Here is a 14,714-nt window from a genome sequence, read left to right on the forward strand (position 1 = left end):
TGCTAAAATGCCCTTAAAGGGCTACGAAAGGTACACAAGGAACACAATCGTACTTTTGTCTTTATCACAAGTCCATTCAAGGGTCATAATTGGCTATCACGAACCACAATACGTCCCTGGGACCAAGAACAAATAAGACTGAGTAAAACCTCCATCTTTGGTCCATGCACTGACTATTGGATAACCTGTAAAATCTGAGTGGAGGTGGAGCCAATTTGAGAACTGGCTGAGCACTGAGTTGACAGCCATCTACTTTCCCTCATCGCCACCGCGCATTTGCGAGGAAAAGACCATAGCAGGCCTCCAGGCGTGTATGATAAGTGTAATCAAACACTTTCACTTGTTCTCACTTAATTTTTCTTCTCCAGGGCTGTACTGCGAAGAGCTAGTTGTTGAGGTAACGAATTGTAATGTTCCGCGCCAGCTCCACCTCTGCTCAAATTCGCCAGGCATCAGCCGTATTTTACTCGACTCCGCATGGTTGTAGTATCAAGATAGGGAGACGAAGGTTCTTAGTCTTTATTTGTTCTTGCTGGGATGGATCTCCAGTTTCCTGTCTGATGAGCCACATTTTAACAAAGTCCAAACATTCCACCACTTTAAACATGGATGGGAAGTATCGTGGGCCAGATTGGGAATGACATGCGTTATAAATTTTGATACTTTTATGTAAGACAAACTAAGAATTGAATTTTGTTGCTGTGCTGCGAGAGCCAACTCACTCATTGATTTCAGAAGTTTACAACTTATCATAATTATATTGACCTTTAGCGCAAGATGGCTGTCCGAACTCTGGCTGCCAGTTGTTGAGTGAGTGCGTACCTTTTAAGGCGCTTTATGACGGGAAAACTAAAAAAAAGTGGATCAAGGATGCATCAGGAAAAAAAGAGGTTTTTGGGGGGGGAGAGCTGGCTACCCTCCAATATCTTGTGATGCTTAAAAATTGAACTAGAACTTTAAATTTCCAATAAAATAAGCCCTCTCTGAAGTTTATATGAGTCTTCCTTCCATTAGGCCTAATGCCCAAAACCTCCCCCCCATAGAAAAAATTCATACATCTTTCTCAATAGCAAATACTTTATACGTATAAACAATGGATAAATGTCAGAACTTAAATACCTTTTTCCAGGGGTTTTGTGGGGTCAAGTTACACTTGTAGTTATGTTATTCTGACTGATAAAATCTTTTAAAAATTAATATTTTCCTGGTTAATTTTTATTATAAGCCCACCCAGCATGAGCAGTCTGGAGGAGAGTATGGAGGAGTTGAATTCGAATTTAATTGGAGATCAATCACCCCAGGGTCAAACTAGAATTCTTTCCCTCGAAATAGGAACAAATTGAATCCCAAACTGCAATCCATGATTTCAAACAGCTCTTAAAAAGGGAATTTAATGGATATGCCCAAGTATATGTTGATCAATCTTTAAGTGAAGAGGGATGTGGATGCTTTTTAAAAGAGCTCAGCCTATGCATTGTGAAAAAACACAAGGCGGGGACCAGCACACTAACAACTGAAGTAGCTGCAATCAATTTGTGCTTAGAGACCCTAATTAAACTGAAACAGAGCAATTAACATATAGTAATATTCTCTGACTCTAAATCTGCTCTCTATATCCTATGAAACACTAACTTTGAAACACTGGTCATAGGCCTACATCAAACCAAAGAAAACCTAAGCAGCCTTGGAAGATTAGGCTTTGTTACTAAATTTCAATATATACCTAGTCATCTAGGTAAAGAAGGAAATTAAAAAGCAGACAAGATAGCAAAGCAAGAAGCAAAAAGCCAAATGGAACCAGTGAAATCTCTAACTATAAGTGATACAACTAGATTATGACTAAAAACATTGCTTGAATTAAAGCCACCAAATTTATCCCCCTTTCCAACCAGTACACAATCAGTCTGGTCCAACTGCCTGTTTTCATGTACAGTTAACTTCAGCCACCACTCACCCTCATACAAAAGAAGTCAGCCAAATGCGGAAGCTGCCAATAGCCCATTTTGCAGGTACGGTAAAAACACAGAAGAAACCCCTGAGCACGTACTATTGGATTGTAAAATACTGGAAAGAAAACTGTAAATAGATTTCAATCTACAACACCATATACAGTGGGTCTAAATATTCTGACCATATGGAATTAGATAAACCCTACAGTGATACTGCCTCACATTATTAGATAAGAGCAGATTTATATCTTTTCATATTCATCCACATTTTGAATATTAATAAGCAGCACTTACAACAAGGCAGTTTACTATAACACTAACATAATTTTTACAATAAGAGAAACTATGTAGTAAAGGGAATTATCTCATTCAGTAAAAATTGAATTCTCTCAAGAAGAAGTGTATGAACTTATCATGAGAAAAGAAGAACAAATTAAAGATTTGGATCTATTGTCAACCCAGCCAAGAAAGAAGAGGGGTCAATGATCTGATTTTCAGGACACTTGCCTTGATTGTCTACAGTTGATTGATTAAATTTAATATAACAATGACCCTTGTTTATTTCAAAATCTGAAAGGTTTTTTTTTTAAATAACAAAACTATAGGATAACTTCCATAGTTGCTGTCTGTTAAAGGTAACGTCTCATGTTTAATTATCAATGTTGTGGTCAAGATTTGTAGACTATTGGCCAAGATTGATAATTCTGAAAATTAGTATTGGTCAAGAATAAAGTCTCAGCTGCCAGGTAAAGGACATACTGCATTCTAATCAGAGATACAGCTCAGATTAGGCACTGGCTAATCACTAGGAGTCTTATCCTATCGGCCTAGGCTACAGCAACAGTAACAAAGAAATCAGACATCAAAGCAAGGGTAACTCATCTACTTATCCTGCTCCTGTATTTATATATCTCTTTCTGATATTTTCATTAGTATTATCTGGTACTTTATTACATATTAGCTATTAGCCTATATTCTATATAACTAATTTCTCTAGTAATTAACTATAGGCTAATACATTGGGAAAAATGAATAAAAGTGAGTCTGAAACAAGATTGATTGGTTCAGGTTTGCTTGTGTCATAAGCTGATGCTCATCACTGCTAAAAATGGGGGTGCACACCAGTCATATACACCAGCTATTTTTCTGTGGCATGTACCCAATTTGCTGGTAGCCAATGCATTGAGGTACACACCTCAATGCATTGGGTACCCCCCCATACCAGTTAGAGATTAATTTTTTTATGCACAATCATCGACATATAATGTACTCCTTCACCATTGTAGTGGTGTACCACAGGATCTGTACCTCAGAATTTGATACCTACATCTAACCACGGGTACTACTCACTATACCCTATATCATATAAGGACCTACTCCATATAGAGCGTAGTAGGATCTCTGCCATGTTTAATGTAGTACTGATTGTGAGGTGTAGCACTCAAATTCTTAGGTACAGATCCTATGGTGTACTACTGCAGGGGTGAAGTAGTAAATTATGTTGATGGTAGTACATAAAACAATTAATATCCCCAACTGCCCCATGACAATTTTCACTTTTGCATGAATTCGGAGACAACCAATGACTAATTTATTTTTTCCTTTGAGCATATTTAAACTGGAATGATTCAAAGAAAACCACAACTATAAATAACTGTATTTTCTAAAACTCGATCAAGACAAAAATTGAAAACGGGCATGGGGGTACCCTATATATTGGAGGCGGTACTCAAAACATCGTGATATGGACACAGTCGGCTAGGCTGTGTACCCAATCTGTTTGTACAGAAATACAAACCACAGAAAATAGCTAGAGTGTACATGACGACTCCTGGACAACTCACACGAACTAAACAGTTAAACAGGATCTGTAGATGTTACAGACATGTCTGTTATGAGTTTGATTCCTGGCGTTATTCTATACTAATAAGTAACAGCTAATATACTGTACCTTCAGCTGTAGTTCAACCCCATGACTTAATGGCTAATGCTTTTTATGCTGTTGTCACGAAGCCACGTGTCTCTTAGGATTTGAAAACTTCACCGCAGTGCCGCAGTTAGATTCGTATTTTGACCATAGAGTTAAAACGTGATTTTGACCTTTCCTGAGCATTTGTTCGTTTGTTCGTTCGTTGGAAAATCGGATGAATTGCCAAATAATTTAAATTCTTTCCGAAAAAGCAAATCACGCCAAGAAATAAGCCAGCTCAAAATAAAAATAGCCAAGTTTTAAGCCACAAGCCAGTTCCAAAAATTTTCACACCAGTCGCCAACAAAATAAGCCAGTTTGGCGTAAAATAAGCCAATCTGGCCACACTGCCTGCAGCAACTGCCTGCATTGAAAATACAGGAATCAAAATGATGCAACTGTGCTGAGTCATACAGCAATTAAAATACCTATACAGCACAATTATAATAAATAATACATTTTTACATTATGACCTATTACATACCTCTATACATAGAAAGTTAATCAGATAAAATATAAAAAGACTTCTCGATACACTTGGTCAATTGAACACCTTTTTCATTTTCTTTTCAGGATTTGTTTTTGTTTTTTTGTGTAGTACTGCCTTTTAAGTTACGTATAACTCTCTCTTGGAAGGCAGCTTATTACTAAACGATAACTAATTGTCTTACGGAAGTACGCATTACTTAAGACATGTATAAAGAAACAAGAACCTAACAAAATATAAAACTAATTTTAAAATTCTCAGGTATTCTATTACTTTGAAATAAAAGATTAAAATTATTGCTCAGATATAATAAATATTTATCCTGTTTACATAGTAACTTTAGCAACTCTGAAATGAAAGCTAAAATAAATAAAAAATTTTGTTTTTGGTATGGAAATACAAATTAAATCTGGCGTCTATTATTAAAGACAATCTTTCAAGCTCTTATTAGCAAAAATGACTTTTTTCTTAGGAGTCAAGGGCTATTAAATTTCTTAACATTGGATGTGATCGTCTCCTACTAGGTTGCTAGCTACCGTTGCAACCTGGATTATCTTAACTTTTAGTTACTGTGCCGTAGTTTTTTGTTTACTAGGTTTTAGATATTTCTGATGAAACTTACATATTCCCTATTTATAATAAACTTATATAGATCCTTTATGTAACTATATCGAAGTGTCTTTTATAATAAATTTATTTTCGTTCTTTATTATAAGGTTTTAATTAAAAATTTAAATTATTGCTCATACACCATAAATATTTTTGCCGTTTACATAACAACTTTAGCGATCTGACTGAGAACTGAAATGAAATAAAATAATCTTGTCGGAAGATAAGCGTGTATAAATATTGGATTTACTTATTACGTCATATATGGTTACAACCTACAACTATGATCATCATTCATCAAGCTTTTACAAGCTTTTTACAAGTAATATTATTTAATCTTCAAAATAAAAATTCAACCCATTGTTCCAGATTATCATTTCAGTGATCATTTCATTAACCTGTCAACAAAAGACTTTTGAATGTCTAAATCTTTGAATGGTTTCAAGTCAACATAGGTCTGACCTGTTCCAACGAACAATATTGGCTGTCCGGTAGTATGTGTCATTGATATGGCAGCACCGACCTTATCATCAACAGTGTCAAACTTGGTAAGGAATATTCCATCAATACTATGAGGTTTTTCGGAAGGAGAAAATTTAAAAATTGCTTTATCAAATTGAACCAATTGATCAACAGCTGCGTTTCCAACTAAAGCTTCACCAACAAACAAAACAAGATCGGGCTCATTGACAGTGATTAGGTTAGCCAACGCCCTCATAAGAGGTTCGTTATCCTGCATACGACCGGCAGTATCAACCAGGACAACGTCACGCTTTGTTTCTCGTGCATACTTAATAGCTTCAGCAGCAACTCCAGCAGAATTTTTACCATATCCTTAATGATAAAGTTCTACTATATTTCTCCCATACTTTTTTTTGTGTGTCTCATTTTCTTCGTGATGAACGGCACAAAGATGATATTCATGGGTTTTCAACTGTTCCACGGCACCAGCACGGAATGTGTCACAAGCAGCAATTAAAACACTAAACTTAAGTTTCAGTAGCCAGAAACATATCTTTGCAAGACTGGTTGACTTTCCAACACCATTGACTCCACAAAATGTTATTACGTATGGTTTATTTTTACTTTTTGCATCTGCCACTTCCCGATGGACATCAACACGACGTTTTGGTGACAAAATGTTAGTCAAAGAATTATTTAATGCGGCTTTCACGACAGAATGCAGCTTCTCAAATGTCCCGAGGCTCTTACCTTCAAGGCTGTTTGCGACAGACTTACAAATTTCATTGGCAGTTTCCGAAGCAACATTTTTGGCTTTTAGCTGCTCTTGAAGCTTCTCTAGATCTCCGTGTAGGCTTTGCTGTGTCACTGCCTTTCCACCAACAAAGCTTTTAAATAAAGAAACCATTCCCTGTGACTCCTCTACTTGCTTTTTCTTTTTCGGTGCATCAAAATCATTATTGCCATCTGGGAGAATATCCAGTACTTCCCCTCTTAAGCTTCTTAGGCCTATAGCACTACGATCTGGCAAAAACTTACTTTCACAAACTGTCATGTCCTTTTGATCATCTTTATTGTAGTTCAGGTTAGCTGTATCCTTATTAGTTCCAGAAAGTTCCCATTTTGTTGGAGTTTTTCCCTTTTTATTCTTTGCTTTGGGACCAAGTGCTTCTTTACTTTTTTGAACTTTTGGATGTTTCCCTCTTCTCATTCCTGTTTGCTTCTTGAGTTCAAAATTTGAAACTTTTGAAGGATCTATTGTGTCATTATCATCACAAGATAATTTGTCATCAGCCTTGACTGTTTCTTGAACTTTTTTGGCAGGTTTTTTCTTTTGAACATCAGCATCACTTTTTTTCTCCTTTATTGAAGCAACTGTTTTCTTTGACTTATCAGACTCTCCAAAACTCCTCATGCGTTTTGTGTTGGCCAACTCATTTTTCTCCCACTCCATACCCTGTTCCAAAGCTCTTGAAAAATTGGCCTCAAAATCAAAAGCCCCAAATAAAGTCTTATTTATAAGTGAATCTTTATATTTGTCTCTGAATTCCAGGTGCATATCATCCAAAAGCTTGTCTACAAACTTAAATTCAAAGTTTTTTTGAAATCCTGCCACGAAAATTAGATAAAATTCATTGTCCAAGCGGAGCTTCATCTGGGTATCATGATTGACAAATGACAAACTACCAATACATCCCTTGGCTATTTCAGCATTTATGTAAGCATTAATATGGCTAGTCAAAGTCTCTCCAGAGATTCCAGAGTATTGACGACACCAAAGAACTACTCCACTTTGGCTAAAAATTGCAAAAAAATCCAGCCTTTTAATTGATTTAGGCTATCTAAAGTTAATTGGTTCTTCTGTTAGAGTCAGTTTCTTAGGAAAAACTTGTAAAATAAATTCTATTTATTAGTTATCAAAACAATTTAGAAAAAATATATGCAAGTAAAGTTATTGAGGTGAAAATTAATATGCATTTTCTAGTTTATTAATTCATCAGTATTTTAGTTCAGAAACGGATTAATAACTACTTTTCCAAGACTTTCAAAATCGAGAATTTATTTGATGACGTTATATTGTCATCAGCTGATGTCATATAGCTGTTTCATATCCTCAACAATATTCAAAAGCACAGATGCTAGGTTTTTCTGCATGCCTGTCATGTATAGGTGTCCTCTCCCTACTACTGATTTGTAGATATTTTAAACAGTCTAATTTTTTCCTTAGCGATGTTTTAGATTCGGTTTTCATAGTCTGTATTTGAAATGACAAAAAACTTACCACATTTATTTCAACAAATCAAAAAGTAGGAAACCCAATTTAAGGATTTGATAAAAATGATGCCAAATTATGACACTAACTTATTGTAGTTACATTCCAAGTGTGGTTATGTTTGACTTGTAGTTTGCTTTTTTCTTGATGACTCTAATAGGTACTGGTGCCTTATATCTAACTCAGTGCTATAGACTGTACAAGGAAACCAAATATGGAGACCCGTCGAACGGGTATTTGCTATCTAAATTGATTGCAAAGCGTGATTTTCCATTGCGTTGACAATATTTAAACTGTTATTTTTTGGGATTTGGGAGGGGGGAAGATGCATATGTTAAGTTACGTGTTTAATATATGCCTTGCTATACCCCCACCCCCCTAATGTGCAAATATATAGCCCTAATTTGTTTCTAAACTATTATATATTCATCCTATTTTATTTTATTTCATTAGCATTAGCCAATCTTGACTTCTTTAGTGTATAGCACTGGGTTAGATATGATGTACCATTACCGTTAAATAAATACTTGTGCTGCCTCTGCAAAACGTCTTTAGTCGTATTTTTCACCCCTGTAGCTGCTTCAGCATAATGCAGCTATCCCAGACGATCTTGAGAATCTGGTGTTTTGAAGTAGATATTGTCAATTGTTTTCACTATACGTAAATATGTGAACCTTGCAGGATACTCTTCATTTATATTGTATTATGATTTCTGCTGCATTAGTGATTATTTCATCTACTCAGTCTCTTTGTTCCCATAAGAAGCCAATATGGTGTTTCTAACTGTGAAAAAAAAACACCATACGCCTCGGTAATTCTATATTTTATATCTTTAAAGTGTCAACCATCTTTACTGATAAAACTTATTAATGAAACTGTTAGACGTTTGCAAAAGGTTAGACGATTACTGCACGATCGCTTATAGCGGCCCATTCAGCAGAGGAGAAAATGGTGTTGCACTTTTCCTCTTAAATCATGAGGCATTCATCCTAAGGAATCTAGTTCCAGTTTCGCCGCAATTGAGGACGGTCATATTTGTTGATCACTATCTTAAGTTGTCTCTAGTCATATGTTATGTATCGAGAACTGTTGCAATCAAGGAGTCAAAAGATGTCTTCTATGACACCTTACAAGCTGTAAATATTAATATCCTATGTCATGACCTGACCCTCATAGTCAGGGATTTAAATATAAAAGTTGGATCTGATGGGTCATATTGCCCTCAGTTTTAGAAGTCATGGATTAGGATAACAAAATGATAATAGTTTTCATCACATTGTTTTCATCCTTACAAATGATATCAGATATCAGAACTTATAAATGTTATCAAAGCCTTCCTTAGTACGGACAACAACTCAGATCATCATTTAATGATATCAATAATAGATATCAAGCTCCAGGCACCCCGTTAATCACTAAGTTTCCAACCACAATTTGATTCGTCAAAGCTGGCTGATGAAATTGCAAAGTAGAATTTAGTGATCGATTTTAAGCTCTTGGCTCCATGGAGGAAGTTTACGAATATCATGTATGGCAATCCACCATCCTAAGCTGCCACAAAGCAGGATATTCTACGCTTGGACCCAGAAAAATTCCCAAAGACTGATGGTTGTCTGGCAAAACATAGACACTGATCAGCAAACGAAAATAATTAAGGAAAACCCACTGTCGTCCTATTACAAGCCCCAAGCAGTCTACAAGAGCTAAAAATACACCGCCGTTAATAAAGAGCTAGAGAAAAACGTTAGTTTCGATAAGCATCAGAACCTGGACTAGAAAGCAACTTAAGCAGAAGATTTATTCTTGTAATTTAATAGACCTTATAGGCCTATTAAATTACAAAAGAAATTGTGGGCAAGAATTTTAACCCTGAAGGACCATCAATAGACAAATTTGGAAAACTAGTAACAGACCCAGAAGTTATTAAGAAAGTGTGGGCACTGCACTTCGAAAAAGCTCTAAACCATTCACTAACAACTTTAGAACTTACGATTCCAACGGAACCACTCTGTTCGATTGGAATTAGTTCTGATCCACCTACAACTGAAGAAATCGCCAATTCTCCAAAAAGATGAAGAGCAATAAGGAGCCAGAGGAGGATGGAATCATGGCTGAAATGTTCAAATAATTTGTGTCATCTTTGAGATCCAAATGGGCTGATCTCGTAAAATAACTTTTGGATTGGACATGGAATGTGATGATTCGACTCTTCAAAAAAGAGTATGTGTATGTTTGTGACATTTAGCGTGGAATGAGTCTACTCTTTATGCCTGGAAAGGTACTTTCTCATATTATTCCTATATCTATTCAATCGAAACTGGATGAAAAACTCAGAGACGAAAAACAAGGCATCATACTGAACCGCTCCTGGGAAAATCTTATATTTACCCTCCGAGTACTCAGGCAGGTTGATAGAACAGGGAACATAGAGAAAAAATTGTGCTTTTGATGAATAAAGATGCTGCTAAGTCCTGTATAGGAAGGGAAGACATTAATAATAGAATGTTAATCACTCATTTTATGACAAGAAATTGTAGAGTGTCCATCATGGTAGTATATGCTTTTGTAGAACCGACTGTTGGAGACAGCAGTGATTCAGATGAATTTTACTTACAGTTACAAGAACAAACAGACGGGGTTTGTGACGCGTCAACCCAAAATCAACCCAATCTTTTATCCCATAATTCTATGACAATCTGCCTTAGTTCTGCCCTAAGAATGACATATGTATGGATGATAGATAGACTTATCTATAAACAAATGAAATGGCATCATTTCTATACAATCCTAATAAGGGCTTATCCCAAAGTGGCCTCTCAATCACTTGGACTATCTGTCTTGGCTTTTTCTACAATTAGCCATGTCTATATGCCTGCAAAATACTTGATTTTCATTCAAGGTAGAAATTGGTGTTTCTTGGGGAGATGTTAACGCCCAGGCTGGTAGAAATAGGATTAGATGGTATCCTAGTCTAGGTTAATTAGATTTAGAAAATAAGTGATGCCTGAAAACTAATGCAATTTTGTAGGTATAACAATCTACTTATACTAAATAAAGATTTGGTCCTAAAATGGCTCATTACACATGACATTCACATGATGGTGAGACAGCTAACCTTATTGATTATATTATTGTAAAACAAAGACTGACGGGATCCATACAATATACTACAGTTTATACTTGAAGCAAAATTGAGCTTAAATGAAAGTTTGACCAAAATGAAAGAACTTTTTGAACTTTTACGAGTTCAGAGTGCTAATATAGGTTTAAAAATAAATTTTAGGAAAACTTAAGTCACTAGATCTAGGAATAAGTGAAGATGAAAAGCTGACGTTGGGTAACAAAAAGATCGCTCAAGTGGACAGCTTCACTTACTTTCTTAGTATTAGTAGTAAAAACGGCGAGCACAGTAAAGACGTTTCAAGTTGAATAGCCAAGGCCCAAGCTGTTTACTTTTCACATTTAAAAAAAGTTTAGAAGAGTGGGAGATAAAATTCTGACAACTAAGATTAAGATACAGTAATGCCAGCGGTCATATATGACTCTGAAGTATGGTTGCTCTGAAAAAAAAGGAAGATTTGCTAGATATTGTCCAAAAAAATTACCTGCGGATTATTTTGGGTACCCGACTGACGGATCGTGAGAGGAAGGTAGAGATGGTTAGGGCAGGTTTTGCGAATGAAAAACGACAGACTGTCAAAGATTGTGTTTTTTGGCCAACCATCTGTGCAAAAACGGACAACAGATCGTCCTCGATCGGGATGGGGGGAAATTTCTGGGAGAGTGTAAAGAGGGATACCTTGAATACAGTGGGATGGAGCAGTATGCCTGCTGTGTTGGCTTCATGTGGCGTAGTACTTTGGGAATCCTGTGAATGGGAAACTAAACTTTATACGTTATTCATTCGACTTCGAGAAAGCAGTTGACCCTCCACACGGAGAAAACACTTGAAAGATACTTTCCCATCATGATATGCCATCGAAAATTATTAATTTTTTTTTCCACAATGTGTTTTGGCACTGAGGTTTGTGTCCATGCATACAAAGGCCTAAGACAAAACTTTCTCAGATATTAAGTAAGGCTATGTCTTATCCCCGTTGCTGTTCGTCATAGTAATTGACTAATATGATAAATACAGCCGCTCAAGGCATAAACCTGCATATAAAAAGAAATATATTTGATTTTGATTTCGCTGACGACAGTACTATTCTCAAGAATTGAAAAGAACACCTTCAACAACTCCTTGATCAAATCAATACTAAGGCGAAACGCGTTGGGCTCTAAATCAACGAGAACAAAATATAATGTATGGCGATATTGAGCTCATCACTTCAGTTCAAGTCCCCTTCCTTTTAGAGGATGATTTCTCATCATTTACTTTATTCATTTTTTTCTTTTTTTGCTTACTTTACTCGTTGCTCGTAATGTAGGAGTAAATTATCTTGTCTTATACAGAATATAGTCAGTTGCACATACATATACTTATAGTGAGAATCATCATTGTAGTTAGTCATTTGCAGTGCTGTTTAGATCAGGAAAGGCTGAGACTATATTTATGAAGATCTTCACATATTTTCACGCAACAGAAGCAAAAGAATAGACAAAGTTTTTAAGTTTTTACTTGGCCCCACGAATTTAGGAATGAAAAAAAAGCATTCATAGGTTGTTAACTAAGCAACTGCAGTCAATCTCTTGAAAGACATTTTAGACCCTGGTGCGTGTTGAAGAATACAGGAAGAGGCATATCGTTGACAAAATTCAAAGCTGCTTTTTATGTTAAATGCATAAAATATTAAATATTTTTATACTAAAAAAAGTTTTTAAATTATATAAGAATACATTTTTATATTAATTAGAATTTTTTCAACTGAAAGGGTGGCCCCCATTAAAACTTAAAACAAATAGAAAATATTTTGTACTTCCCCGAGTGTCCTTTACCATCGCTCGGTACGCTAAAGTCTTCAAGTTCTTTAAAAATACGTCCCAATTAAAATAAACAGCCTTTGTGTTTGAGTAGTCTTTCCAAAAGAATCAGGACAGAAAGTCAAACTCTGTCACAAAGAGCGAGAGTAGAAGTCAGATCAGCCCCCTTCACATACAGAATATTTCTGATCTTTTTTAGTTTTAATGGTTCCACTTACTTTCAAGGAAAAAAAAACTTGTTTTATTTGATTTCTGAGCTTTTTCAAATTATGCTAGAAAATCCTGTTCCCTCCCTTCATATGTAAAATTTGTCCTGAAAAACTTACTTTCCCAAGGGAAATTTTCCCAGTGGAAATTCTACCCCCCCCCACCCTTTAGAAAATTACCCTGAAAAATTTCCGTATATTTCCTAATAACAAATTCTTTATCTCAACAATATGGGCAAATAGCGTAACTTACAGCCCTATTTCAAGGGACAATCGAGGGTCATTTCATCACCAAAAGCACAGCTACTGGACCTTTCAATGGGTGAATCAAATGGCTATCTTAAAATTTTGATCAGATTCAGTTCGAATACGCTGTCTCTAGACCTTCTAAGACTATTATTTCAATATGACTAACTGTAAAAAAAAGAGAAAAATAAATTGCTTTTGGCAAAGAATTCAAAATTCCATATATTTGTAGATAAGAGTTTGAGACCTCTACAGCAGGGTTCTCTAATATGCTGAATCCGATATATTCCGACATATCACTTGAATTTCATGGGTTGCTTCCTCTCTTTTTTGAAAATCAGATAAATTTACTCAGACTCGTAGCTTTTGATGGGTAACATTGAACTTACTTACAATTCTCTCCTTACTTACGGTTCATTACCACAAACTGTTTGATGCCGTGTCAGGTCTAAGTCAACATTTCTGAAAAATAGAGAAGTCTCAACCAGCTTGGGGCGCTGAAGAACTTGCAAGACCACTTGAATTGTGCAAATCAGGAAGAATTTTTTTTTTAGAGTATCACCCCCTCCCCACCTCGAGAAATAAAATACGAAAAAAAACAGCAAAAATAAAAATGAAGAATATGAACAGGAAAAGAAATTCGTTTTATAAAAATTACTTACATTTCTGCATTTGGATTAGACGTATCTTTGAAACGAAAGACATTTCTTAGATAAGGTTAAAAATTCCAAAAACTGACACATATAAACACTCACCCCTGACAGCTAGGTATCAACTATTCGGCGTTATTGTTTAATTTCAAAAACCACGATAATAACTCCACTATTACGGATAATTTTTTGCATATCCCTCCCCTCTAAAGGTTTCTACCTACCACGCGGGAATACACGTACCACAGGTTGGGAACTGCTAGACGAGACTAAACCAAGAGCCTTTTCACATTAGATTATTAAGTGTGGATTATTATTTAATCGCTTTTAAGAAAAAATATATCGCACTTTATATTACCATTATATGGACAGTTATGATTATAGTAAACCAGGCTCGATAGATTTATTTTTAACATTAAATTAAAAATTTCGATGAAAGGTGAGAACAACTAATTAAATCACAGCTATGTGAGTTTATTCAGTTTATTGTCTCCAATAAACGGGATCTACTCAATAATATACCTTTTTAGTGAGTAAAAAAATACTAGTAAAATATATATATATATATATATACTATCTTTGTATTTGAGTAATGATTGTGTATGTGCTTATGTATGTATGTATGTTCTCGAAAACATCTCCATATTTTTTCGGGAAAATTGGTATCTAGGGAGTTTCAATCTTAAGATTTAAGGAATTCGTGTAGATACTTTCTTCAAATAAGGTTTAATACAAATTATCACTGAGATAATTATTATTATCATTTCTTTTTTTATCAAATACTAAATAATCTATTATTATTTTTAAATGATTAAGTTAAAAAATTTGAGAAGCAAATTTGGCTAATCCAAGACAACCATTTTTTATTGTACTATATTGTCACTGTGCAAAGCATGTTCCAATAGTACTATGACAGTTACTTCAGCTAGTCTTGGGTTTTT

The 14,714-nt window shown here is 35.3% G+C and overlaps 1 pseudogene; it reads right to left on the reverse strand.

Moving 5' to 3' along the window:
• Positions 1-5,399: 5,399 nt before the first annotated feature.
• On the reverse strand, positions 5,400-12,262 carry LOC148956572 (signal recognition particle receptor subunit alpha homolog pseudogene; annotated as a pseudogene).
• Between the last annotated feature and the right edge of the window lie 2,452 nt (positions 12,263-14,714).

This window comes from Artemia sp. Qi Xiang Cuo, chromosome 1 (assembly GCF_049724085.1).
Source record: "Artemia sp. Qi Xiang Cuo chromosome 1, ASM4972408v1, whole genome shotgun sequence".
NCBI classification, from domain to species: Eukaryota; Metazoa; Arthropoda; class Branchiopoda; order Anostraca; family Artemiidae; genus Artemia; species Artemia sp. Qi Xiang Cuo.